A 13,194-nucleotide genomic window follows, 5' to 3' on the forward strand; every position below is an offset into this window, starting at 1 on the left:
GGGAGTGGTATGAGGTCAGAGAAAGCATCTTATATATTGATATTTGAATAGCTGTTAGTAAGAAGTTATAGAAAAATTACAAAAATATCCAAAGGACAACTTTCTAGATTTATAAAACATTATCTGCTTGTGATAATTTCATCAACTCTAGATGAATGGAGAAGGGATAAAGGGATGACATAAAAAACAAATTCTGTTAGGGGTCAACATGTAAAATTTTAAATGCAACAGTTAGAGATTTGAACTTGGTCAAAGGTTGATTGGTAAATCTCCAAAATTTTGAGCATTGTTATTTAAGTAGAACACCTTGGCTTCTATTTGAAATAATATTTAAAGAGCAAATGTACAAAAGTGCCAATATTGTACTACTGTGTTTCTGAATTTTTTAATAAAGTTTGGAATTTGTGAATTAAACTAATGATAAACATTCCTCTGTTTCTAGCATCATTTCAAATATTTTTTACTTATTTGGGCTATATAATATGTGACAAAGAATTAAAAATATATATTTATAAATTTTTCTATACCTAAAATAATACTTCTGTGAAAATGAGAGTATTTCCTCTATGAATAATGTTTAATTGAATTGTACATATTTGATTGATGTCTTCTGAAAAAATATCTGTTTGCACTTTGGTGGAGGAATTTAGTGTTTTCTGAGTTATTTCTAAAAATCCCCTAATCTTCTATGAGTCTATTTAAAATTATAAGTGAAAAGCATATAGAAACAAGTTATAATTTTGAATTTTTATATTGCAAAATGCTAATTAATTACACTGTCTGATTCAAAAGTACTTAACTCTTCACTCAACTTATTGACAGACCTTATTAAACTTTAATTACAAATACAAATAAAATTATTTAATGCTCACCAGAAGTAGCATTAGACCATACTTTTTCAGAGAAGGAATGGTTCATGTATCTATTTTAATAAATTATATTTTACAAATTATGAATTCATAGTTTTCATAAGTTAAGAAAAATTTGGAAAATATCTTCCATAGTTTACTTCTAACCTTCTTGCATTCTAATATATTTACAATACACTTAAAATATATTTTGAAGAGTAAGACTTCTATATTTAGCTTATAAAATATGTAAATGCAAAGTTGTACTAAAACACTTAGCCCTAATTATATTACTGTCTGAAATAGAATCAGTATTAAGAATCTTTTAAAATTTAATTTCAGGATATAGTATTATCAAATTTAAAACAGAATAATATTTTAAATTCTTCACCTTTAGGAGAAACATTTCATTCTTTTGGAAGGTTTTCTAAAATTCATTCTGTTTATTATAAGCTGAAGGCAATTACTAAATTTCTTCATCTAAATTTTCTTCTATATGATAAAATAAATTTTATTTAGAAAACATTTTTAAAAATAATTTTCCAAGATAAATTTTATAGTACAGATTATTAATAAATATTTATAGAGAACTATCTAAATATACTTATTCAGTTTATTTTGTTTGTATGTTTTGGATATGGAGCCATTCATGAAGTGTTCAGGATTTATTCCTGTCTCTATGCCTAGGCATCACTCCTGGAGGGTCCAGGGGACAATATGGTGCAAGAGATTCATATCATGCAGAAAATATAATACAGATGTTAGGGACCAAATAACTAACTGATCAACAGTGGATCTCCAACATGTGAATGACAACTATTTTTGGCTCATTAAATCATAAAAAGTTTTATACCTTCTAATTCAAGGTATGAAAAGACTAAATAAATAAATAGGTTTTGTTGAATTAAAGGCATATTGTTGGTAAAATGGTGCTCCCATATGATAGTTCTAGAATAAAATCCAGCCCTTTGTATTTTCTAATTTACAGAAATCACCCGCATTCCTTGGCTTATGGTCCAGTCCACTATAGTCAAAGCCAATCATAACATCACCTTGCCTCTGCATTAACTAGCACATTTTATCTAAGTCTGGCTACCTTCTCATATCATGAATGAAACTTCTTTATTATTCTGGGCTCACCAGGATAAAACAAGATAATTTCCTAAGTCAGATCCATAATTTATTTCACCACACTAACCTTTATATCATAAATGGTAATATATCAATGCTTAGGGACTAGAATATGGCATCTGTGTGGGGCTATTATTCATCCTCCCACATATACTTGTACACTGAGAATAGCAAGGGTCTAAAGAGAACAAATGATGCAAACAGAGAAAAAAATCTGTGTGAATGTTCATATATCTGAAAGCATTGCAGATGATTACAGCAGGAAGCAAGAAGTAATAATCAGCCAACAAAAAAATTTTATCATGAAAATAAATGGTTTGAAAATGAATCAAATATTTTGTCCTAGATTACTATGTTTAATCATTTGATATTCAAGAAATATAAAGGAAAACCAGACTTAAGCTCATCCCTACCATTTTATCTATTAAACTTACATTTATGAAGAAAGTATACAATGCATACTTTCATTGTATACTTTTATCTTTTGCTGTATTTGAATTCTGGTTGATCACAGAAAAGCGTGCACCAAAAAGGGGTTTCAATTTTATGGCTAAACAGAATAACCAGCTTTGACTTGATATGTATCCAAAAATAAAGTTTGCATCTTAGCCTAGAGAAGAGCTACTTTATATTCAGTGGTCCTGGGAATAATTAATGACAGATCTCTGATTTTTTCCATTGATTTATTTTGTGGATGATATTTACTTTAAAAGTTTCAAAACTTGTCTCATATACAGCATTATAAAAGACAAATATCTTGACAAACAAAGCCTACAACACGTTGGCAAGGGCAAAGAAGACTTTGAACCATTTATTTCTGACAAGAAAAATGATTTTAATGTCCCTAACATACCACCTTTCTCACAAATTCCCTTCTATAGAATACATCAATCAGTACATGTCACTTTTGTGGAAGTCATGATTTGTATTCCTTCCAGCAGCCCTTTTTACAGGCTCTAAAATAGGTTCAGTTATAGCCTACTACTGCTAGAGAGCAGAAATCCATTTCCTGTATCCATTGCCTTGGCTCACCACCATTTAATATTATTGTCTTTCTGATACTTGCCACTAAAAGTTCTTGACAATGTTACAAAATAGACAAAATGAGTTTCATGCTTTCCCACAATCTATTAAATAATGGGAGAAAAGTTATTTTGAATTCAAGAAAAATGTTTTATTATATGTGATCCGAGGTCAAAAGGAATCTTTATTACATTCTCTGTTACAAAGAAAACATATATTTGAAAACAAGGAAAGTTAAAATGTGCTAATGTTACTTTTAAATTCTCAGGTGGCTCTCTCTCTCTCAAAAGAACTGATGCATTTTTAATGTGTTAACTAGTGAGAAAAGTTATCAAGGTACATAATTTTGAGCCATATTTTTTCTGTGCTGATCCACCTCTCATTCAATGAAATTTTTACTAGCATACTGAATTCTAACAAAGCTCTGTATTTTTTTAATTGACTAATTGAGTATTGGATTTTTCTATCTAAGATCCAGCTAAGCATATTTTAGATACTACTCCAATACTTTGATGTAGAACTATTTATCTAATAAGCAACATGTTGAATATAACATAATATTTCTAACAGACACTAAGCATGTATAATACAATACTATAAAATCTAAGTTCAATTAAAAATATTATACCAGAAAAAAAAAACCCGTGAGCAGGTACTATTGTCAGACATGGCATCATAAATAGAATATTAAATACTTGAGAAAAATAAAAGAGAGGCAAGTATCGTACCCTAATGAGAATAAATTAAAACATGGATCCAGTTAGTCTCAAGTTATAATACAAAATTTAAGGCAATAAAGAAATAACTCAACAGGATGAATGAATGCTTGGCAGGTGGTTTGATCCCTTGTACATCATGGTCTCCAGAGCATTACCTAAAGTGACACTTCAATACAGAACCAAGAGTAGCCACAGTTAAATGCTAAATGTGATTAAAAAATACTAATAGCAACAAATAGATGCAAAATTTAAAAACTGGATCATGATCAGGCACAATGATTCTTACATTGCTTGATTTCAGAAAGTAGTATAATAGTATAGTTAGAAAATATAATTTTTGAAAAAATTAACCACATTAATAAATGTTATATAACAGTCAACAATATTAACCAAAAATATTGCATATGGAGGGAGCCTAGGTTCAATCCCTAGTACTTCACTTTTCCCTTAGTAGAGAACTTCCAAGTATACCCTCATCTCATCCTGCTTCCCCTTAAAAAAGAATATGAAATAGATTAAATGGCACCTGTATTTCATTGGTTTTCCTCAAAATTGACAATAATTGACAGTGGATTGGGATGGTGTATTGAAAGAAAAAGGAAGTTACTAGTAAAGTTTAAGGGAAATAAATATTCTGTGTATTACCTATAGTGGTGGTTACAGTTAGATGTGAATTTGTAGAATTTGAAACACAACAAGGACTTTGCGACTATTTGAAGAAATAGCTAAGTGGATGGGGTCTGGAGTGTGTCAGGCTGAGTGAAGTTAGGCAGCAGAGTGGCAGGCATAGAATGATCTCTCATATATAGAGATATAGATCTATAGCTAGATATAGATATATGATCTCTCTCATATATAGATATATGTAGATATAAAGAAATACCAAATACCCAAAAGCAACAGGAATTGAAAATTGATAGGTAGCTATGGGAACAGGGAAGGAGGGGACTAAGATAGTAATGGGGAGACACTGAGATGGTGGAGGGAAGTGAACACTTTGGGAGGCGTAGAGAGGGATCAGAGTATACATGAAGCCCAATTATTAACAGTATTGTAAACACAGCTCCTAAAATAAAGTTGTAAAAAATAGATCATCTTTGTAAGAAATTTAAATTAAAAATTACATAAATTGTGAAAATCACTCATTACTTTTAAATCATAATGTGTAATTATTTTGCTATAGTTAACAAATGTAAATTATCTATCAATAATTTATTTTATCTGGAAAATTTTACTCATTCAATACACCAATTTTACCTGTTTCTTTACCTTTACAAAGCAGTTTACTTCAAAAAATTTGAAAGATTAATCCACTTTTTTTTCTTTTAGAAGGACAAGTATTAATAGGCACTCTGGCAAAAGCAAAGTAACAGCTGTGAATTGAGATTGCTAACAAATTGCTAGCCAACCATTTGGACTATATTTAAATAATTTCCTTCTGGTGGCCTAATGCCTCCTTTGCTTAAAATTACTCTCTACTTTCTTTTGGTATTAGCTTTTAATCATAGTTTTGTTGTGCTATAAGTATTGGGCTTTATCTTTTTATCCTTTCTTCTTCAAAATCTCTGATTTACATTATTGATTGAAGTCAAGTTAATTCACTTATAACTATATTATGTTATCACAAGCAGTGGATGCCTGGTCTCTTTCTCTGGCAGTTTCATTAGCTCTTGTAATTTGCACTTCATTCAAATGGCAAGAGCTGATCAATGTGAAAAATAACTAAACTTACTAAAGCTTCAAAAAATATAAAGAGGAATATATTATTACTCTTCGATACCACTACTATGTGCATTCTATGTCAATGAATTTAGGAATAAAACTATTGTATTTTGATAAAACATCTTGACAAACCCTGAATTTAAAGAATTCAAATGAATTATTTCCACAATTGTACATTCAAAAAAATCACATTCTATGGATATTTTACCACTTTATATATATATTTTTTAAATTAATGCCCACATTGTCAGTTTGCTTCCAGGAAAGGAATCTGGATGCTCAAGTCATGGTACACAATACACCATGGGGTAGACTCCTCTCACAGAGCCACTATCATATTGCTTAGTACCCTAGACATAAAAATTATGATTGTTCTAAGAATGCTTCATGCATAGTTTAAATGCAGAAGCTTTTATCCTCACCATCGATGAATTGCCTAGAAAATTCGTGTAACCCCTCCCCAAGTACCAGCTACATTTTTTTAAAGTGCTATTACCCATTCCATAAGGGTCATCAGGCTTCAACTGTAACCTATAAATATATTTCATTGTCTATGTATGTGTGAGTGTATACATGTTGGACTCCATTGTTTGTTTAAACTGTATTGTACATAATCCCTGTCTAAATTATATGTTTTCTATTATTTAATATCCTACTCTTCATCTACCACTTTACAAAACCTCTTTTATCCTCTCATCCCCTCAAACCTGATCTGTTATCTCCCACCTATTTAATCCTCTACCCTCAGTTCTTAACACCTCAGAAAAGGAACCTTCCTCCTACACCAGCAAACTGCCAGCCAACTCCCAAAGTGAAAGGACACCCTCCCAGCTCTCCATGTCTCACCCTGGAAATAAGCTACGACCATTGTTTACACATTCATTTTTTTTTTATTTTTATTGTGACAAATGTGAATTACAAGTCTTTCACAATTATATGTAAGGTACATAGTGATAGTGAATTGGGCCATTCCTACCACCATTGTTTTCTTTTCTCCAGCCGTTCCCAGCAATCATCTCAAACCTCCACCATTTGTCCCCTGGACTGCTAGTGTAAGTCTCCTTTGTATATAACTTGTTGTAGGTTGGGTATCTTAATTCTCTTGTTGACTTCAGGTTCGATATTTAGGTCTGATCATTTTTTATTTCCACTCAATGTTCATGTAACTTCTGCTTCTGGTATTATCCATTTATTTTTTTCCCCTCAAGTGATGAGGCAGAACAAGATGATTCAAGTTCTGTGATTATGCCAGCGTGGTGGCACTAGAGGTAAGGTGTGCCTTGCCAGCGCTAGCCTAGGATGGACTGCAGTTTGATCCCCCAGCGTCCCATATGGTCCCCAAGCCAAGAGCGACTTCTGAGTGCATAGCCAGAGTAACCCATGAGCATCACCAGGTGTGGCCCAAAAACAAACAAATAAAAGTTCTGTGGTTATTTGGGAAAATAAAAAGAGAGAGAGAGAGAGAGAGAGAAATGGGGGGGGAGCTGAAAGGAGTCCATCTAGGAGCTATTTTGATTTAGGAATAAAGGGAAAATAAAAATAAATAAAAAACCCAAACAAGCGAAAAACAACAACTAAGCAACAAAAATAAGAGAAAAAATAAAAGGAAGGAGGGTTGGTATGGCAAGGTTATGTGACTTTTTGTTGTTTTTTGTTTGCATAGGCACTGTAAGAATTGGGGAAATTGAGGGAACGAAGAGATAGCATGGAGGTAAGGCATTTGCCTTGCATGCAGAAGGATGGTGGTTCCAACCCCTCGGCATCCCATATGGTCCCCCGAGCCTGCCAGGAGTGATTTCTGAGCACACAGCCAGGAGTAACCCCTGAGCGCTGCAAGGTGTGACCGCCCCCCCCCCCAAAAAAAAAGAATTGGGGGAATTGAAAAGAAAATTTCCTCGGCCTAAGAAATATAGGGTTTCTTCACTCTTGAAGCATACCATCATGGAAACAACTAGAGGCACCTGACATGCTCATTATCAAGTTTGTGCTTAGTTGTGGTTGCCACAATTCTTTCTTTGTAATTAAAGATCTTGGTGTTTGCACAGGTCAGGACTAAGTCTAAAATAGAGTCTTTATGGATCTAGAAGTTCTGTTACTTTATACTTATAGACAATCATCTGTACTTAGTGATCTTGGTTTTTGCAGAGATCCTAGGATGAAACCTATGATGAAGTCATTCATTACGGTTCCAGAAGTTCTGCTCAATCGTGTTGTCAGACCTCTGAATTAGAGATCTTGGGTTTTGTACAAATTGTAGGCTGAAGCCTAAGCTAGGTTCTTTCTTATTGGTTTCAGGAAAATTTCTGTTAAGTCGTGGATGTCAAAGTCAGTCTTCTGAGGTTAGTAATTTTGGTTTTTGCACAGATCAAAGGGTGGTGTCTTATAATTTTATCTAACAGTTCAGTGATGAGGTTGACCAGCAGAGCCCCCCCTCTCAGTCATACACCCTGTGACCATGATGGCCAGCTGCTGACTCACAAGGACCAGCCTACCTGCTCAGGCTGCCTGGTGAGGAGCCCAGCTTTCCTGCAGTCTGAGGGGTCTTGGGTGGCCCCACCATCTCCAACCTTCCTCCTAGCTGAGCCCCTCCAGGGTCAAACAGTATCTTCTCTCACCTGACTCTGTCCTTCCAAATGGCACCCAAGCATCATCGACCTAGGCCTGGGTGGGAGGGCTCAAAAGGAGAAGAGTGCTGGCAGATGAAGCAGAGCAGGGCTGGAGGCATGCGGAACCTGCTGGTACTGAGAGGCCAGTATGAGAGGGAGGAGAGTGTCCCAGCCCCATGGCCCCTCTTTTTCTCTCATTTCCAGAACCCTTCCCAGGACCTCCCCTCTTATGTTCTCCTGCTCCTGTCCCAGATGCTCCCTCTGTGTGTCTCCTCTTCTCACTCTCTGCTTCCTCCCACTGCTGGCAGCAAGTCTACTGGACCTTAGAGCCCCCTGCCCATGCCACCTCTGTCTGCCCTTCCTGAGCTCCCCAGGAAGGCTCTTCCATGACTCCAAAGCAAGTCCCCAGCCTTGAAATCCTGTCCCCATTTCCCTGTGACTTGGACCATCCTCGTGCTTAGCAGGACACCCAAGTGTGGTGTTGGGGAAGCTCGCACCTTCTCTCAGTTTATCTGGTTTTTTTCTTGGTACCCTCTAGATGTCCTGTGGCCTGATGACAAGGTACCCAAATATGCCACATCGCCATCTTCAAGTGTGTACCCACCCACACATGAATGGGGAGTGTGCCTAGCCCCACTCATCCCTGTCCTCCCTGCCCTGTGTACAGCCTCTGCTATGCAGCTGCTTTCTGAGTCACTTACCCTCTTCTTGTTGCAGGCACTTGGCTGAGAATCGAAGGCAATTTGGAATGATGGCAAACAAATGTGCCTGCTGGTTTGGGTTATTTGGGGTGCTCAGTGGAAAATGAAGGGCCTCATTAATGGGGCCCAGTGCTGTGGTAGATCCTATATATATGAGTATGTGCATATAAATATATATTTATGCAAATAATATAAATATATAATATAATAATAAATAATAAAATAAATATAAATAATAAAAATATGTAATATAAATAATTTATATATATATATATGCAGGACTTTATCTAGACACAAGAGGGTCAGCAACAGACAGCTGTGACAGTGGGCAGGTATGGATTGTCCTGGTGGGCCCTATAGAGGGGCCACAAAAGAACAGGGAAAAGGAGAAACCGTGGAAGTTCCTGGCTGGGAGGAAAAGTTGGTGAGGCTGTTAACCAATAGGGGGGACTTTTCTGGGTCCCACTGTCAGGCCTCATCTGGGGGTGCAGGTGATATCTTGGACATAGAGAGGCCTCTAAGACAAATTCTCCACAATCCAGAAGCAGACTTTTGTGCTGGCAAAAGAGCTTTGTGCCCTGTTCAGTGACACACACGCACATAGCCTGGTGCAGATCCATTGCCATTTATTTGAACAAGGGAGGAAACAGAACAGAGGATGTCAGATAATTTCTTTCCCTTCCTCTCTCCTCTGCCTCCAATGATCCGCGATGCTCCAGTCAAAGCAAAGAGTGTTGGAATTCAGTCGCAGAGCCAACTGTAGCAGTGATGCTGCCATGGTGTCTCCCAGAAACATGCAATGTGTGCTATGGCAGTTCTGACTTTTATTTGGCTTTGGGAGCTCCTACAGTTAAGGGTTGAGTGTGACTAGGTTTTGGAGGAGCCAAGAGATTGGCATGTTTGCACACAAAGTGTCTGATTCTGCATGTAAGACCCTCTCCACAAGGGTTTCCTTGAAGAATTGAGTTCTTTCATGAACCCCTCGGAAGTGTTTCACTGAGCCTCAGGGCCTGGAGAGAGGTCTGCTAGATTTCTCATTTGGTATGCTTTTCAGTGACCCATGTGGTGCCAGAGAAAGGACAGGACCTCATGTAGGCAGGCCTGCATTTGTCAATGGCGCCTCTTCCCTGGACCAGAATTCTGGACACATCTGAAGTAAAATCTGAGGGGGAATGCCTGGCCCAAGTCCAGCAGAACCCACACCCTGCTACACCCTGGGCATTTCCCATCATCCTAACATGGAGCAGCCAATGGAAATGTGCAGTCTAAAATGCTAAAATAGGGGAACATTTTTGTCGTCCCCAATCCAGATGCCGCATTGGGTGACATTACTGTTCCCTAGATAATATGCTCAGTTGGGGAGATATTTCTGTCTCCTGCATCAGTGCCCAGTTTGGGGGACATTTTCTGTCCCCCCCTTTATGGTGCTGCTTTTGGGGGATACTGTTGTCCCCTATTTCGAAGCCAGCACTGGGGAGCATTATAGTCCCCTAGTTAATATGCTCAGTTGGGGAGATATTTCTCCCCGTGTCAGTGACCAGTTTGGGGGACACTTTCTGTCCCCAATTTAAGGTGCTGCAATTGAGGGACACTGTTATCCCCCAATTTAGATGCTACCAGTGATGGACATATTGCCACCCAGAAAAATACTCCCTTGGAAAGAGTTTTCAACCCCATGGTTCAGTGTTTGGTATGGGGGACACTTTCTGTCCCCCAATCTAAGGTGCTGCTTGGGGAAACAGTTGTCCCCTGATTAAAAAGCCACCATTGGGGGACATTACAGTCCCCCAGATAAAGCTCAGTTTGGGAGATATTGATGCCCCTCGTTTAGTGTGCCCTTTGGAGGACAATTTCTGCCCCCCAATATAAGCTATAATCTATGGAGTATAGTTGTCCCTCAATTCAATTGCCAACAATGGGGGACAGTACAGTCCCCCAGATAAAGATCAGTTAAGGTACTTCTGCTCCTGGTTTCCTGTTTGCTATTGGGGACACTTTCTGTCCCCCAATATAATGTGCAGCTTCTGGGGGGGGACACTGTTATCCCCTGATTAGGAAGCCACAATACAGGTCATTACTGTCCCTCAGATAAAGCTCAGTTAACATATTTCTGCCCCTGTTTTTTTTTTTTTCGCTTTGGGGAACACTTTCTGTCCCCGATATAATGTGCAGCTTGTGGAGGAACACTATTGTTCCCTGATTATGAAGCTACAATAAAGCTCAGTTAAGTTATTTCTGCCCATTTTCCTGTTCGGTTTGGGGGACACTTTTTGTCCCCTGATATAATGTGAAGCTTAAGGGGACACTCTTGTCCCCTGATTAGGAAGCCACCATACGGAGACACTACTGTCCCCCAGAAAAAGTTCACTTTAGGAAATATTTCAGCCTCTGGTTTGGCATGTCGTTTGGGGGACATTTTCTGTCCCAGGATACAATGTGCAGCTTGTGGGGACACTGTTGTCCTCTGATTAGGGAGCCACCATAGGGGGACATTACTGTCCCCCAGATAAAGTTCAGTTTAGGAAATATTTCTGGCTCTGGTTTGGCATGCACTTTGGGGGACACTTCTGTCCCCTGAATAAGTTATAGCTTGTGGGGGACACTTGTCCCCCCCGTTCAAATGCCAAGGTTCTTCTTAAGTCTTGGGAATTTTTTTTTTTTAGAAACTCATGTCCACGTGAATTCTATTTGGCCTATAAAGGACAGGTTATGAGACAGACCCAGGGGCCTTGCTGGGGCCTTTGCAAAAATGTTCTAGCACATCTCCTTGGAACACGACATCCTGCTGCACCCGAGCTACTTCGGCCCCAACCTGCCCAACACCGTGAAGCAGAAGCTTTTCACCAAAGTGGAGGGCACCTGCATGGGCAAGTATGGCTTTATGGTCGCCGTCACTCCCTTCGATGACATTGGTGCTGGTGTGATCCAGCCGGGCAGAGGCTTTGTCTCCAGTCAAGTACAAGGCCTTGTTTTCCAGCCTTTTAAAGGGGAGGTGGTGAATGCCATTGTCATCACCCAAGTTAACAAGGTCGGAGTCTTCACTGAAATTGGACCCATGTCCAGCTTCATCTCGTAACATTCCATCCCATCAGAGATGGAGTTTGATCCTAATTCCAATCCTCCGTGATACAAGACTCTGGATGAGGACATGGTGATTCAGCAGGAAGATGACATTTGGCTAAAGATCGTGGGCACCCATGTGGACAAGTATGACATTTTGGCGATGGGCTCTCTGATGGACAATTACTGGGGGCTTGTGAGCTGAGTGCCATGGCCCCACTTGGTCGTTGTTACAAGGGATGGCAATGTCCACAGAGTGCAGAGGAGAGTCTTTCACAGAGCCATCGTTGGCTACTGAATTTCTGATGCCTCTGTGAGGGGCTGGTGGTCATCCCCGGGGTCAGGAGCCACCCAAAGTCTCGGCTCCCAGAAAGCTGTCTGTATTTGTTGAGGGAAGAGGCCAGGGGTCAAAATGGCTCCAGCGGCAACAGCTGGACAACTTCAGGACAGCCAGTCTTTCTGGCTGAGATGACACTGGCTTCAGCTGGGTTTTCTTTTATTTTTCTTTCCCCTTTTACCTTAGTGGGACATGAGCTGGGTTTTCTGTGGTACAAGGGCCCGAGCTGCCAGCAGAATCTTCTCCCAGCTGAGTTTGAGGACATCATCCTTCTTTCCTGGCAGGACATCCAGGGCTCTGGACATTGGAGAGTTTCCCCTTCAGTTACCCCGGGCATGGAGAACAACATCCACATGGAACCCTCGCTGGGTGGTCCATAAAGCATTGGGGGCATTTTTTAACAAAATGTCCGTGTGGCCTCCCAGTGTTGGGGCACTTGGTGGCCTGCAATCAAGCAGCCAATGAGGCCCAGCGATGTTGTGTGGGTCTCATTCTGTGCTCCTTGGTTTGGGTGGTCCCCAAGGAGCTATGGTGTTCCTTCTTGGACCAGAAGGGAGATGGAGGAAAGGAAGGAGAAGAACAAGAGGAAGGTAGGGGTGGGGGAGGGTGGTGAGCAGGAGGGCAGGAAGGACAGGGTGGGGTTAGATGAGGGAGACCTGAACGGGGGAGGATATATTCAGGTGGTAGAGCCCAGCCCTGTCCTGTGCCCCATTTCTGGGCCAGCGGTATATCCCGGGCTTCAGTGTGGCCTGCCTTCCCAGGGTGGCTCCCAGAGGCATGCTGCCTCGGAGGCTGGGTGGTAAGTGCAGGGTTCTCTCTCTGGCTCTGCCTCCGCGCCAGGTTTTGTTGGCATCTGTGTGCAAGATGTAGGGTGTGGTGTGCTTGTAGGGTGCCCTCAGGGAAGCCATCCCTCCCCTGCTGGTCCCTCCAGGGTGCCAGGCTTACAGAGGCCTCATCACGCACTAGTCTGATGGACAGAGTCCAGGCAGGCTGTTTCTCCTGCAGGCTCCCTCACTTCATCCCTCCCACTGGAAAACACCTCTGGTC

General features: G+C 39.8%; 1 pseudogene; it reads left to right on the forward strand.

The window, feature by feature from the left end:
* Window positions 1-11,499: 11,499 nt before the first annotated feature.
* On the forward strand, window positions 11,500-12,015 carry LOC126027927 (DNA-directed RNA polymerase II subunit RPB7-like; annotated as a pseudogene).
* The last annotated feature ends 1,179 nt before the right edge of the window (window positions 12,016-13,194 follow it).

Source organism: Suncus etruscus, chromosome 14, assembly GCF_024139225.1.
Source record: "Suncus etruscus isolate mSunEtr1 chromosome 14, mSunEtr1.pri.cur, whole genome shotgun sequence".
Lineage (NCBI taxonomy): Eukaryota > Metazoa > Chordata > Mammalia > Eulipotyphla > Soricidae > Suncus > Suncus etruscus.